Raw genomic sequence first — 16,536 nt, forward strand, 5'->3', positions numbered from 1 at the left:
CTCAGAAGGAGGCTGGGGAATCATGGCTATGCCAACCAGACAAGTCCCAGTCATCAAGTCCAGAACAATAAGAGTCTCTGCCCCAAGAGGCCTACAAAACAACTGAGCATGGAACTGCAAAATGAAAGAGCAGCCCTGTCTCCAAGAGATCAAGAAATCCTATTCTCAACATCAGAGGAGATGAGTGGACACCTACCAAGAATAGCCAGAGTCCAACAGCATCATGAGGTACCAGAGAAAGAGGACCCAAGGTGGTGGCCACCACACCCAACACCAGGTTGAAGATAATTCCACAAGCAGACCAAGCAGACCAAGCAGACCTGGCAAGTTTCCAGGAACTAGTGAATTGCACGGGCCCAGTAAGACTATATGACACCCCACTTACCTGCACGATTATATAACTTGCATACATAGACAATGAGACTATCTATCAACTAAGAGGGGAGTGATGTTATGTACAGCTGTACATAGCATGGATTTGCATAGCCGCCTCTGACTGGCTAATCTAGCAGCAGGAGAAATAAAGTGCTGTCTCTTGGCTGGTTTGGTTACAAGGAAGCCCTTAAAAGCAGCTTCCCTGCAACCTGCCGGCAGTTCATATTGCAATCCAGCAAGGAGAAATAAAGTTGCTGAACTGTTCCTGTGTCTTGCTCATCATTTTCCACCCTAATCTAACAGATTTCCCCTGCCCAATCATATCCTATTCATCTCGGTTTCTTAGCCAAGGAAATCAACATAGTCCAAATACCCTTTCTATGGGCATGTGGCCGACATGACTATACACCGAGGTGCATTGAATGCTGTTACTTTCCCACTGAAGTGATACCCAGTGGCCGATAAGGTCCCACTGAGTTGGCCTTCTCCGGGTCCCGTCGACCAAACAATGTCGTTTGGCGGGCCGCAGGGGAAGAGCCTTCTCTGTGGTGGCCCCGGCCCTCTGGAATCAACTCCCCCCAGAGATTAGAACAGCCCCCACCCTCCTTGTCTTTCACAAATTACTCAAGACCCACCTTTATTGCCAAGCATGGGGGAGTTAAGATATTCTTTCCCCCTAGGCCATTACAAGTTATGCATGGTATGTTTGTGTGTATGTTTGGTTTTACTATAAGGGTTTTTATTTGTTTTATTAATTGGATTGTTACATGCTGTTTTTTTAATCATTGTTGTTAGCCACCCCAAGTCTGCGGAGAGGGGCAGCATACAAATCCAAATAATAATAATAATAATAATAATAATAATAATAATAATAATAATAATAATAATAATACCTATTTATCTACTTGCATTTGCTTGCTTTCAAACTTGGTGAACAGAAGTTGGGCAAGTAATCAGAGTTCACCCCATCACACAGCACTTGAGTCTCGAACCCAGACTGTCAGCTTCTCAGTTGTCAAGCTCAACATCTTTAATGCTGTGCTCAATATATTTAATTCTGTGTTTAAAAATAGTGCAAGGTTTCAATCATGCAATGAAGGCTACCATCTTGATTTATTGCCTCCATCCTTACACCTCTTCTTCTCTTTCTTACAGCCTGTTTCCTTACCCTTCAGTCCTTGGTTAATACCATATTTTTCACAGATCTGACACATTCTCACAGAAGCTTTCTGAACATAACAGGGGATTATAGGAATTACTATTTGATGTTAATAATGAAATGGCCTATGTTCTGGAGTTCTGCAATTTAAGTCAAAAAAGGCAGGTCATTTCCTGTTGTTTTGAACAGTCTACCACAAGAAAAATAATGAGAACTCAAGACAAGCCCTTCATAATCTTCACAAATCTTCCCTTTTGTTCTAGGGAGGTTGGGTGTGTCACTGTTTGTGTTGTATCAGAAAAGATGAGTTAAATTTAGGGAAGTATTGGGATTTTCAGGGTGACTAATGGAAACTCTTTAATCTTGATGAAGGCGTACTTCGGCTGAGAAAAAGTGTGTTTAGAGAATTTACAGACGAATGGGATATTTGGATTGATTTAAGATGACAGAATCTGAGCTTCAAAAATGTGCAAAATATTAGTGCTCTATAGGCATTTTCAGGATTGGTTTTCTCAGTTGTGATCTATGAGATTGAAAGGTGGCTGATCAAAAAAGATGAATACCTGTGAGTTGTGGTGGGCAGAAAATTTAATGCTAGGTGAAATAAAATCCGACCAATCACAGGAAATACTAATAAGTGAAGTTCTAATAATGAAACTAAAGTTTTAACATTTGGGACATATAATAAGAAAACATTAATAACTGGAAAACCTTTTCGTGTATAAAAAAATGCTTTAATAGTTATTTATAGATAAAAACACACTTAGACATCTAATTTCTTACACACACCCCAAAGGCTTTCATGGATAGTTTACCAAGTGCCAGTCTGCAACATTATTTCTTGGCTGCTAGTTCCTTTAAGAAAAGAGTTTATTAATTTTCAGTCTTTTTTTGTAAGAACAATAATACAATAAATACAGTACATGATTCTGCATTGTTATTGTTGTGGTTCAGCCTGAGCCAGATCAAAGACCAGCTGTGTCTCTGCTGGCTCCATGCCCAGTGGAGGCTGAGAGTGGAGAGGAGAGTTCTTTGCAGTCAGACAGTGCACACAGCAGTCATGAAATTGAAGGTGATGCAAGGCCTGGGAGCCCTGGGGAAGGGCCCTCAAGCAAGTAGCTGTGATTCCCTGGAATCCCTGGATGATGACGCACAAGCTATCATTAGTATGCGGCAGAGACGCATAGCTCAAAGGAGAAATCAACTGCGTAGATATTATCAGCGTTGAATGAGGAACACCAGGGGGTTGGGTGTGGTCCTCATTATCAGGGAACGGTTTATAAGGCATGAGAACCATTCCGGCAGCGTGGAGTGTTATCAAAGGGGAGTTGGTGTTATCTGCATTTTCTCTCAGCGTTTTTGTTCCTGGCTCATGGCCCAGCAGCCTTGAAGACTGGTGGAAGGTGTGTGTCTGTTAGCTCAACAGCCTCGTCTGGCATTAAGGATCCTGTGTTTCTGTATGAACAATTGCCTTCGTGTATCTATTTGGAGTTCCAGTGTTTTCCTGATCTGTAAGGACATTTTCTGTTGGCTTCTTTTCTCTTTATTATTATAAAACTGTGTTTGGATTCAACTGGTTTGTCTGGCTTATCTTTTTGGGTTGGTCATAGCCTCCAGAGTGACCCAGACAGAACAGTTATATCATTGCATCTTCTTCTTCTTTTTTGAGTTACCTCACATTTTATATATTTGGACATATTGTACTGATATTATGTTATTACAAATAGCTAAAATACATACATACATATTTACATGTTATGCTTCTATTTTAACTATTTTTATTTTTGTTTTTCTATGCTCAATCCAGTGGTGCCATCTATTCCATATTTCAAAATACTTGGAGTCTTTCTGGTCTCGCAAGTTAATTGTTAGTCTATCCATCTCAGCACATTCATATATTTTGCTAATTATTTTGCTTTGGGGGGGGGGGTGTTCCCAAATATTTCCAAAATTGGGCAAAGATGATCCTAGCCACCGTGGTGATATGAAGTATGAGATATTTAATGCTTTTAGTATAGTTATTCTTGAATATTCCTAAGAGGAGGGAGTTCCGGTGTGAATTCTATTTGTAGATGGGTAATTTCTTGTATCCATTTGTGTATCGTAGTCTAAAATCTTTTTGTGTCAGGGCACAACCACCACATGGTGAAAGAAGGTGCCTAAATATTTTTTGCACTGCCAGCAGATCGGATTTAAATCTGGATACCGTATATGTTTGCCAATCGTGTCGGAGCCAAATAACATCTATAACACATTTTGTAGTAATTTTCTTTGTATGATACTGCTTTTGATAATTGAAGATTTCTGTTTCAAATCTGCTGCCAATCTGCCAAGTGAATATTATGTCCTATGTTTGGGGCCCAGGCTATCATTGATCCTTTAAGCAGTTCTTCATTTCTTTCGTATTGTAATAAATAATTGTAAAGTTTATATAGACTCCTGTTTTCCGGGCCTGTCAGAAGTTTATCTAATGTGCTGGATTCAGTTTCAATTCCAGTATCTTTCATGTCTGTATTGTAACAGGATTGTATCTGGGTGTATGGCCACCAATCTATTTCCATGTTTTGATTGTTTAATTCTTCCCTATCTTTCAATTTCACATGTTTAACTAGAATATCTTTATATTTTAAATTTTTATTTCTGTCAAATGTGTTCAGGTGGTGCATAGATCCCATGGTTGAAAGCCAATTTGGAACTTTGATATAATGTTTTCTTTTAATTTCCAACCATGTTGTTATCAATTTTTCTCTCACTAAGTGCCTTCTAAAATAATTAGGGACTTTATCATTATTCCATGAAAAGGAGTACCAGGCCATTAATAAATCATGGCCTTCTAATGTCAGGGTACGATTATCCTCCAAATTACCATAATTCAATTCCTTATCCATGTTCATGTTGTTCCTGTCTGGTATAGTTTTCAATCCAGGAGTCCAAAGCCACCTCTGCTTCTATCGTCTTGTAAATTTATTTTCTTTATTTTTGGTTTTTTATTTTGCCAAATGAATTTTGTTATTATCCGATCTAAATTTGTAAAAAAAAAGAAATTAATTTAATTGGAAGTACTTGAAATAAGTATAATAATTTTGGAAGGATGTTCATCTTGATAATGGCTATACGACCTAGAAAAGATACCTGTAAGTTTTTCCATCTTTGAAAATCCTGATCTATTTGTACTACCCCCTGACTGATTTGTTTAACCAATCCTTGTTAACAGGAGAAGTTCCTGAGGATTGGAGAATGGCCAGTGTTGTGCCTATCCACAAGAAGGGCAGTAGAGAAGAAGCTGGTAACTACAGGCCTGTTAGCTTGACATCAGTTGTAGTTAAAATGATGGAGACTCTACTCAAAAAGAGGATAAATCAGCACCTAAAAAATAATAACTTATTGGACCCAAATCAGCATGGCTTTACTGAAGGCAAATCATGTCAGACTAATCTCATTGATTTCTTTGACTATGTCACAAAGGTGTTGGATGAAGGTGGTGCCGTGGATATTGCCTACCTGGACTTCAGCAAAGCCTTTGATACGGTTCCACATAAAGAGCTGATAGATAAATTAGTGAAGATTGGACTTAATCCCTGGATAATTCAATGGATTTGCAGCTGGCTGAAGCGTAGACATCAGAGAGTTATTGTTAACGGCGAGTATTCTGAGCAGAGTCAGGTTACAAGCGGTGTGCCACAAGGGTCTGTTCTGGGTCCTATTCTTTTTAATATGTTTGTGAGTGACATAGGGGAACCATGAGGTCTTTTTCTGCCGTCAGACTTCTATATTTCTATGTTTCTACCAGTTTTTTGTAATTGTTTTCCTTAATTGTTGAGCATTTATTCATCAAATTAATGCCTAAATATTTAATTCTTTTAACTATTTGTAAACCTAATTTTTTCTTCTAGGTTCTTCCCTTGTTGAATTGTCATATTTTTAGTTAATAATTTGATTTTCTGATTGTTTATTTTTAAACCAGCCATTGAGCCATATTTTTCTAATTCTTTTATCAAAATTATCCCTGATTCCTGTGGATCTTCTAAAAAAAAAAAAAGACTAGGTTGTCCGCAAATGCCTGTCATTTATAACTTTGTTTTTTAACAGTTCCTTTGATGTCCGAATTTCCCTAATTCTATTTAATGGTATTTCAATTGTCAAAATAAAAAGCAGAGGTGACAATGGACACCATTGTCTAACACCCTTCTGTATCTGGAATATTTTGGTTATATTGCCATTTACTATCACCTTGGCAGATTGGGAGGAGTATATTGTATCTATCATTTATAAAAATTTGTCACCTAACTCCATTTTTGTATTAGTAATTTCATATACTACCAAACTATGTTGACCAACGCTTTTTGCACATCCAGGAAGACAACTGCCACTTGCCTTTCTGGATGCGCTTCATAATACTCAAAAATATTTAAAACTGTTCTCAAATTGGTCCTAATTTGCCTCATTGGGAGAAATCCATTTTGATCCGAATGTATTATTATTATTGTTGTTGTTGTTGTTGTTATTGTTGTTGTTATTGGTATTGATATTGGTATTGGTGTTGTTGTTGTTGTTGTTATTATTATTATTATTATTATTATTATTATTATGTCAGTACAACACAGCAAACGAGATCACTATGCTGGATTTCGTATTTCATCACCAGTCGGGCGCTTCCCAAGCACCTAGGACTGCGTGATGTAGAGGCGAATTATGTTTGCCGATCCTAGTAAAGCGGCCTTTTGCAATTGACAGATGGAGATTTTGTCAATTCCAATGGTTTTCAAATGTCCGCTGAGATCCTTTGGTACTGCGCCCAGCGTGCTGAGTACCACTGGGACCACTTTCACGGGCTTATGCCAGAGTCGTTGCAGCTCGATTTTTAGATCTTCGTATTTCACTAATTTCTCTAGCTGCTTCTCCTCAATTCTGCTGTCTCCTGGGATTGCGATGTTGATGATCCATACTTTCTTTTTCTCCACGATCACAATGTCTGATGTGTTATGCTTCAGAATTCGGTCAGTCTGAAGTCGGAAGTCCCACAGTAGGTTATTCTTATTCTTATTGTTATTGTTATTGTTATCGTTATCATTATCGTTATCGTTATTGTTTCTCTCTGCCAATATATTCATAAAAAATTTGTAATCAGCGTTTAACAATGAGATTGGCCATAATTTTGTATCAGATTTAGATCTGCACCTTCTTTCAACAATGCGGTGATATGTGATGCCCTCCATGAGTCTGGTATTTTCCCATCTGATAGAACTTCATTATATAATTCTTTCTGCAAATTTAGTATTGATTCTTGTACTATTTTATAAAATTCTTCCGGGAAACTATCTGGTCCAGGTGATTTATTGTTCTTTTGTCTCTTAATAGCAATTTTAATTTCTTCCATAGTTATTTCATTATTCAGCATTTGAATAGTGGTTGCTGGTTCCTTTAATTTAATCCTAAAATGCAGAAGCTCTCCACCAGTTCAATATCTTCATTGTTTACTGTTGTATCCTTAGTCATTAGTTTGGTCTTCTTTATATTTATATTAAATACAAAATCCTATTTTTCATTATGCTCTTGACTATTATTACTGGATCTTGCAGATTGTTTTCAGTGATCAGAATAGTATCAGCAACATAATGTGAGTTACTGATGTGTATTCCACCAGTATTAAAACCATGCTTAATTTTTACCAATCCAGCTTTCCCCAAAAATGTATTTCTGCATATTGATTTGAATAAATAAAAGGTGAATGTGCCATTTTGTCTTAATTCTTTCTCAAAAACCTGATCCGTTTGTCTTGTCATCTTTTGTCCGTACTGTGGCTTTCTGATCTGTATATACATTTTGTATGATAATGGGATTAGCTGGGATTCCAATATTTCTACACACATTCCAAAGCGTGACCTGATGCATCAGTAAAAATGCCTCATGTTCCCTGGCTTTTTCTAAAGCCAGTTGAACGTCTGGCATCTCTCCTGGGTTGGATGATCCCAAATATTATTTTGCTATTATGTGAAATTAAGCATACTGAGTTTGTACACACTGTTAAATGTTTTGTTTTTGTACTAGTCGGTAGATTCACCTCTTCCAATCTGTTGGGCACTGTATATCTGCTGTTCAGATCTGAAATGGCTGTGACTCTCAATGAAATAAAAAAGTGAAGCATTGGGAAGGAGGAGAGGGGAAATCGTGGCAGTGGCAATAAAAATGATAAATTCTCACCTTCTGTATTTTCCTTCTTTCATTTCCTTCTTATCTTTTTACTTACTGTGAAATGAATCTTTCTCACATGTTACTCCTGTTCCTGTAATTCAAGATGCTACTTATTGAAACATAGAAACATAGAAGACTGGCAGCAGAAAAAGACCTCATGATCCATCTAGTCTGCCCTTATACAGTAATACCTCGTCTTACAAACCTAATTAGTTCCGGAAGGAGGTTCGTAAGGTGAAAAGTTTGTAACACGAAACAATGTTTCCCATTGAAGCGATTAATGCGTGCAGGGGTGGGAAAAAATCCCAAAATGGCACTCTTCTGGGTGCCACCGCCTGGCTGTCACCTTTTAAAACAGCCAGGGGGCTTCTCAGCATTCTCCCGAACCCGAACCCGAACTTTTTGGGTTTGGGTTCAGGAGGCCGCCGAGAAGCGCCACCGCCCGTCTGTCACCTTATTAAACAGCTGGGGGACTTCTCGGCATTCTCCTGAACCCAAACTTTTTCGGTTCGGGTTTGGGAGGCCACCGAGAAGCGCTGCCGCCCGCCTGTCATCTTCTTAAACAGCAGGGGGGCTTCTCGGTGTTCTCCCGAACCCAGAAGTTTGGGTTCGGGTTCGGGTTCCGGAGGCTGTCGAGAAGCGCCTGGTTGTTTCAGAAGGTTACAGCCGGGCGCCGCCACTCAGCAGAGTGCCGTTTTTGCGATCGGCGGCGGCGTTTTCGGCCGATCTGGAGGCTGAAAAGGAGGTGGGGAATCCCAATAGGGAATTCAATGGGCGGAGCTTTGACGTCACGAAGACGTCCTTCCTGGTCGGCTGAAACGTGGCCTCCTGAACCCGAACCTGAAAAGTTCGGGTTCGGGTTCGGGAGAATGCCAAGAAGCCCCCTGGCTGTTTTAAAAGGTGACAGCTGTGCGGCGGCGCCCTTCGGAGCACCATTTTGCGATCTGCGGTGGGTTCATAAGATGAAAAAAGTTCATAAGAAGAGGCAAAATTTTTCAGAACCCCGGGTTCGTATCTCGAAGTGTTCGTATCACGAGGTACCACTGTACTATTTTTTATATTTTATCTTAGGATGGATATATGTTTATCCCAGGCATGTTTAAATTCAGTTACTGTGGATTTACCAACCAAGTCTGCTGGAACTTTGTTCCAAGGATCTACTACTCTTTCAGTAATATAATATTTTCTCATGTTGCTTTTGATCTTTCCCCCAACTAACTTCAGATTGTGTCCCCTTGCTCTTGTGTTCACTTTCCTATTAAAAACACTTCCCTCCTGGACCTTATTTAACCCTTTAACATATGTAAATGTTTCAAACATGTCCCCCCTTTTCCTTCTGTCGTCAAGACTACACAGATTGAGTTCATTAAGTCTTTCCTGATACGTTTTATGCTTAAGACCTTCCACCATTCTTGTAGCCTGTCTTTGGACCCATGCAATTTTGTCAATATGTTTTTGTAGGTGAGGAACACAGTATTCCAAATGTGGTCTCACCAGCACTCTATATAGCAGGATCATAATCTCCCTCTTCCTGCTTGTTATACCTCTAGCTATGCAGCCAAGCATCCTACTTGCTTTCCCTACCGCCTGACTGCACTGCTCACCCATTTTGAGACTGTCAAAATCCTTCTCTTCTGAAGTTTTTGCTAACACAGAACTGCCAATATAATACTCCGATTGAGGATTCCTTTTCCTCAAGTGCATTATTTTACATTTGGAAACATTAAACTGCAGTTTCCATTGCTTTGACCGTTGAAGATAAATAAATTCTGACCCAAGCAAGTTGATCTCAGTTTTCCTCTACAGGAATAACTGCCTGCAGGAGTTTTGAACTACAACTTGCATTAGGCTTATTCAGCCTGAGCGCTTTTCATGGTGGTTGGTAACAGTAGGAACTCCACACAGCCAAAGCACACTGAGTACGAAATGCATAATGTCTGCACTTACCTTTAGTTCTCACTGAAGTAAAATACTTTCTTGGGGAAAATTACCCATGTTAAGAATGGTTAGCAATGAGATATAGTTTCTCTTTGCTTTGTTAAGATTCAGGGCTATGAAAATTCCCATATTTAAAATTATTTAAAATATTCAGATTGTTGTCCATCTCAAGCGGGGTATCTTAGAGCTAGCAGAAATGCCCCCCCCCAAAAAATAAAAAAGGCTCGAATGATACAGAAAAGGTAGGCAGATGGGTTAGATTGGCTTCCAATCATTTTAACTATTGGTGATACAAATAATTTATTGTTTGTTTGTTTGTTTGTTTGTTTATTTATTTATTCTATTTTTATGCTGCCCTTCTCCTTAGACTCAGGGCGGCTTACAACATGTTAGCAATAGCACATTTTAACAGAGCCAGCATATTGTCCCCACAATCCGGGTCCTCATTTTACCCACCTCAAAAGGATGGAAGGCTGAGTCAACCTTGAGCCGGTGATGAGATTTGAACCGCTGACCTTCAGATCTACAGTCAGCTTCAGTGGCCTACAGTACAGCACTCTACCTGCTGCGCCACCCCGGCTCATTTCATTTATCAATTTCATCCTGCCCAACAGAAGAAAGCTGTTCTCTCCCTTGAGCATTCCAGACATAGATTTTTGTATGAAAATACAAAATACATCTCTATGGAGATTCTCAGTCATCCAGGTCAGGATTGTCCCAAAGAAGCTTCTTGGATGAGAAGTGAAACATCTTCAAAGAAAAACCGGAAAGTCCAGTTGTTTCTTGAAAAAGCACCTTTTGGGTATGAAAAGACTGACTGTTCAGGCCTTCTGTTTTTTTCATTTATTTATAGGACTTATATGGCCACTGATCTCATATGGTGATTCTAGTTGGCAACAATTTAAAAAAAATCTGGTTAAAAACAAATGTAGTTCCTGATATGTATGCAATTTATGGAAATTATCAGAAAGAACAACCAAGTTTTATTACAAGATTGATTTTGATTTAATGAAAATAAGCATGAATATTATCAGAAACAAGCAGCATAGTGTGACTCTACAAAATATTTTGATTATCAGTATAGCCAAATAATAAATCTGAGTACTTATAGCACATTCCCGGGCTTGTAGTCTTTCAATAAGGTGGTTTTGTTTGGGTGTTGGGTAGCATCAGGTTCCAGAGGAACAACCAAAATGATTGTCTAATTGAGAATCTCCATAGATAACAAAAATTATTCTTTAAGTCTAAATTCTTCAAGTGATTGATGGACACAGTCTTCCTACCTCACAACTATGAATTGTACTAAAAGTGGGGCATCACAGAAGAGGGGCAGTCTTTATTGTTTCCACTAGAGATGGGAAAGGGATTGATTAGATCAGCCTTATTGTACTGTGTACTCAAAGGTTATTTTCATCCATATGTACTAAAAGGTAAAGTACAGTGGTACCTCTACCTACAAATGTCTCTACTTACGAACTTTTCTAGATAAGAACTGGGTGTTCAAGATTTCTTTTGCCTCTTCTCAAAAACCATTTTCCACTTACAAACCTGAGCCTCCGAAACTGTAACTGGAAAAGGCGGGGAGAAGCCTCTGTGGGGCCTCTCTAGGAATCTCCTGGGAGGAGACAGGGCCTCCACCCTCCCTGTGGTTTTTATTTATTTATTTATTAGATTTGTATGCCGCCCCTCTCCATAGACTCGGGACGGCTAACAACAACAATAAAAACAGCATGTAACAAATCTAATATTTAAAACCACTAAAAAAACCCTTATTAAAAACCAAACATACACACAAACATACCATGCATAAATTGTATAGGCCTAGGGGGAAGGAATATCTCAGTTCTCCCATGCCTGACGGCAAAGGTGGGTTACGAAAGGTGGCTTACGAAAGGCGAGGAGGTTGGGGGCAATTCTGATCTCTGGGGGGAGCTGGTTCCAGAGGGCCGGGGCCACCACAGAGGAAGCTCTTCCCCTTGGTCCCGCCAAATGACATTGTTTAGTTGACGGGACTCAGAGAAGGCCCACTCTGTGGGACCTAACTGGTCACTGGGATTCGTGCGGCAGAAGGCGGTCCCGGAGATATACTGGTTTCCCCATCACACATATTATTTGCTTTTACACTGATTCCTATGAGAAAAATGGCTTCTTCTTACAAACTTTTCTACTTAAGAACCTGGTCATAGAACGAATTAAGTTCGTAAGTAGAGATACCACTGTAACTACGAGTACAAATCCTGGTAGCTAAATGGCGCAGTGTCACCCATTGATGATTTAGATGTTTGCAATTGTGTCTTTCTAATTGGCTTGAGAAACTGGAGTCAATTTGGTGACAGGCAAGAATTTCTCAGGGAGATAAGATCCTTGTGGCTGCAGATTTGCAGCTGAGATCACTTCAGTTGGAAAGGTACAGAACAGAGCTCCAGCTTATAATCCATTAAGCCAGTTGTCAAGGACTCAGGAGTTCAATTCAGCACACAGTATTTTAATCTTCTAATAAACACAGTTGTGTTTTTTCCATTAAAATTTAAGAAATTCTGCTGTTGTTTCAAGAGTTGTTTCCGATGATCCTCTATGCTGCCTTCAAATAACAATTAACTTCTGAAACAGATTAATCTGAGAAAATGAAAAAGGTGGAGAGAATACAAACTTCTCCAAGGGACTTTGATGAGTTTGAAACCTAAAGTAGCATTCAGACTGAATGTATTGGTAGCTTTGAACTGAATTAATTCCATATGTTTGGGCGATAGGTATCAAGGATGGAAAACTTCAATGAAAACCACACAAGGGAAAGAAGCAAATGTGCTTCAACAGCGATTAGCAGAGAACAAAAAATGGGTGCAACAGATTCCCCTTTACGAAACTGAAGGGAACTAATAGGATTTGTTTTTAAGGATCTCCTTGAAGACTTGGGATGATGGTGGGGGGGGACATCATTCGTTGGGAAGGGGATTAAAATAATTGCTTATTTTAAAACTAAACAGGAATCCTAAGGGGTGAATATACCCAAGACAAGCATTTATCTAAAAAAAATTCACTGCTGGTGAATCAGATCTTAATCCTCTGAAAAGCCCAGATTAATTGGAACTCTGCACCTCTGCCCTACAAAATGCAAGGGTGTTTCTGGAAAATCTAGAATACATGCAGGGTGTGTGTGTGTAGGGGGGAAGGGGAGTACATTTCAAAAACATTCTTGCAAAAGACAAATGCCAGGCTACTTCCAAGCCAGTTGCCCTAACATGCAAGGATTATTCCGAATTTGCAAAACCAATCCAACAGGGAAAGAGAATTGAAGCTTTGCATAATGAAGGCTGAAGGTTTTCCCACATTCTTGGGAATAGGTACCTCCATGCAGCTGATTTCTGAGTAAGTATGCATTGGATGGGTTGTTGGAGCAAAGGGGCTTCAATGGATCTTTAGTGGATTTAAACCCATTCTTGTTTCCCTTCATAGACCCCATTTTCTAGATGCAGCGTTTTGCAATTGCTGCTGGAATTCTTTAAGGGCAGGACCTAGAGAAACAAATGACATGAAACTAAATGAGAAGTAATTAAAATAGGGACAATTTGTCCTGATCTGCCTTCTCTATAAAAAGCATTGACTAATGCATGGGATTCACAGGGTAAAAGCCCTCTGGGCCATGACAACTGCCATTTTTCAGAGTATCCAAGATAACTTCACCCCTTGTCTGTTAAGTATTTCATTAAGTATTCTTGCCTAGCTCTTAGCTCACAGTCAATCTATCCTCCGATCCATATCGTGGGGCCATGATAAAGAGATATAAACCTGAGAATCTGGAGCCTGATGGTGAGATCCTTTCCTTCCCCTCCCCTGGTTTTAGATTACCTGCTTCTCTGGTTGTATATAAAGTTGAAGTTAACAGATAAAATAGACCCAGGTAACTCACAAACTAATGACTGAGGAAGTGTTCTGTCCCATCTTATGGTGGAGCTTAAGACATGAAACTAAATGAAACTAAACTAAACTTTATCAAAGGATTTTATTTATTTTATGGTATTTGTTTGTTTCCTTGTTTTTACAAATAACTCCAGGCTGTGAGCATATCCAATATATCTTCCTCCTTCTATTTTCCCCACAACAACCCTAAGAGAGAAGAGACTGATCCAAATTCTCCCAGCTGGCCTTTCATGACTAAGATGGGATGTGAACTCACAGTGTCCTACTTTCTAGCCTGATACCTTAACCACTAGACTCATTGTAAATTAATATTAAGAACCAAACTATTGCAAAAAGAACCTTCAACTTCTCTACTGTCCAAACATCCGAGAAGGAAACATTCTGATATCAAGTTATGATGTAAATATGAGCAGGACCACCTGAAATACCTTTGTTTTATTCTTTCCAAGGTCATCCACTAAGGTAGCTAAGTGTTTTATGACCTAGATCTATCCTTGAACTGAAAGAATCCTGATAATCAATTTTACCTCAAGAAACTTGCTGGTATTGAAAAAAGATACTGTTTTGGAAGACTGAAAACTATACATGAACGTACAGTTGAAAAAAGGAAAAATATGTATCGATGACAATGAGACTAAAAAATAATAAAGAGACTGGAAAAGTTTAAGAAAGGCAGAAGGCATAACTGTTTTTCCTTTTTAAAATTTATCATCTTTCTTTGTTGTTTTCTATCTTTGCTCTTGTTTTCTATAATTTTATTATATTGAAAAAAAACCAGATAAAAATGCATCTGCATTAAAAAATCCTTTGATTATTGAGCTACATATTCCATATATATTGAAGTCTGATCTTGGGTACATCTAAAATTTCTCCTGGGCTGGTGAGTTCTTTGTTGGGAGAGATAGAAACATAGAAACATAGAAGACTGACGGCAGAAAAAGACCTCATGGTCCATCTAGTCTGCCCTTATACTATTTCCTGTATTTTATCTTACAATGGATATATGTTTATCCCAGGCATGTTTAAATTCAGTTACTGTGGATTTACCAACCACGTCTGCTGGAAGTTTGTTCCAAGGATCTACTACTCTTTCAGTAAAATAATATTTTCTCATGTTGCCTTTGATCTTTCCCCCAACTAACTTCAGATTGTGTCCCCTTGTTCTTGTGTTCACTTTCCTATTAAAAACACTTCCCTCCTGAACCTTATTTAACCATAGTGCATTAAGAAGCTGAAGATCTGCAGGATTTAATTTCTCAGGGTTTGCTGATTGGGTGGACATCAGATCCCATCATCCTAAAATGGCATGACATTGGCTGGGAACGGTAGAGTTGTATTTTGACACAATGTAAAAGGCATCTGATTGAAAATGACCCTCATAGAATTTTCTTGGTTCAACAATTGCAATCCATGATTATTGTTTAAATTCAACCTAAGGCAGTGATGGTGAACCTTTTTTAGCTTGGGTGTCAAAAGGGCGTCTGCTGTGTGTCTACACCCGTAATGCACCGCCCTCCCCCCATGTGTACATGTACAACCCCCCCATGCTGCTTCTCCGTGCATGCATGCAGGCCTCATTGAAGCCTTCCAATAGGTCCATTGGGCCATTTTTTGGGCTCCCCAGGCTTCAGGAAAACTCCCAGATCCTGTGGAAGGCAGAAAAAGGCCCAACAGATCTACCAGAAGTTCGTTTCCTGAAGCTTGGGGAGGCCAAAAAATGGTCCAATGGGCCTTTCAGAACAATGGGTCTACTGGAGGCTTTCCTGCAGCCTGGGGAGGGCAAAAATGGTCTTTTCCCACCCTCTGCAACAGGGGTCCCTAAACTTTTTACACAGGGACCAGTTCACTGTCCCTCGGACTGTTGGAGGGCCGGACTATTAAAAAAAACTATGAACAAATCCCTATGCACACTGCACATACCTTATTTTAAAGTAAGAAACAAAATGGGAATGTACTATTTAGAGGGGGGGGGGGAAGAAGCCTGAAATTCATATATGTTTATGTTTTGTTTTTAATTTTCTTTTGTTAACATCTGATTGGCTATACAAGGTTTTTTTGGCTTATAGAAAAATGTATAAAGAAAGAAGGAAGCACTTTGGCATAATGGTTAATAAGTTAGAAATATAATTGGTGGTGTACTTTTTTGAGGAGGGAATTTAATTAAAAGAAAATGAATGTAACTGTATGACAAAATTAGAAAAAAAACTTTTGCAACTTTTTTGATGATTGATATTAGTTACTAACAAAATACCGCATTTTATTCATGGAAAATTAGATGTGCTCCTGTCACTCACCCGCGGGCCGGATAAATGGCCTCAGCGGGCCACATGTGACCCGCGAGCCATAGTTTGGGGACCGCTGCTCTGGAAGGTGGAAAATCAGCTGGCCAGGAAGCTGGAATTGACATAGGGCAATGCCTCATGTGCCGTCAAATATGGCTCTGCATGCCACCTGTGGTACCTGTGCCATATGTTCGCCAGCACAGATCTAAAGCTTACAGATTAGGTGAGGGTGACATTGAAATGCGCTAATATAAAAACTGGGAGAGAATAGATATTCAGAATTAGCTAACCCAAGCAAAATATGCATAATAAATTTGGAGCAGGGGAACAACAGATTTTGATGTGATTTATAATATATCAGTTAGGTTTCCTACCCACAATTGTGTAAGAGCAGCAGGCAACCAGAACTGCAAGAGCTTTAAGGATAAGAAGCTAGAAGTGGATCTTTGCATGGCAGGAGTACAAATTCTGCTCAGTTTCTCTAAACACAGCCCGTGGATCAGAATCTGTTGATTCTACAACTTTTGAACAGACTCCAGCCAATGGATCTTCAGTTCTATTCAAAAACAGAGGCAAGCTTCATAAACCTGAAACATACTTCCCACCTTCCATGGAGATGTTCATACTTGGGAGCCAAGCGATATATTTGACTTACACAAATATATTATGTAA

This window comes from Erythrolamprus reginae, chromosome 1 (assembly GCF_031021105.1).
Source record: "Erythrolamprus reginae isolate rEryReg1 chromosome 1, rEryReg1.hap1, whole genome shotgun sequence".
NCBI lineage: Eukaryota > Metazoa > Chordata > Lepidosauria > Squamata > Dipsadidae > Erythrolamprus > Erythrolamprus reginae.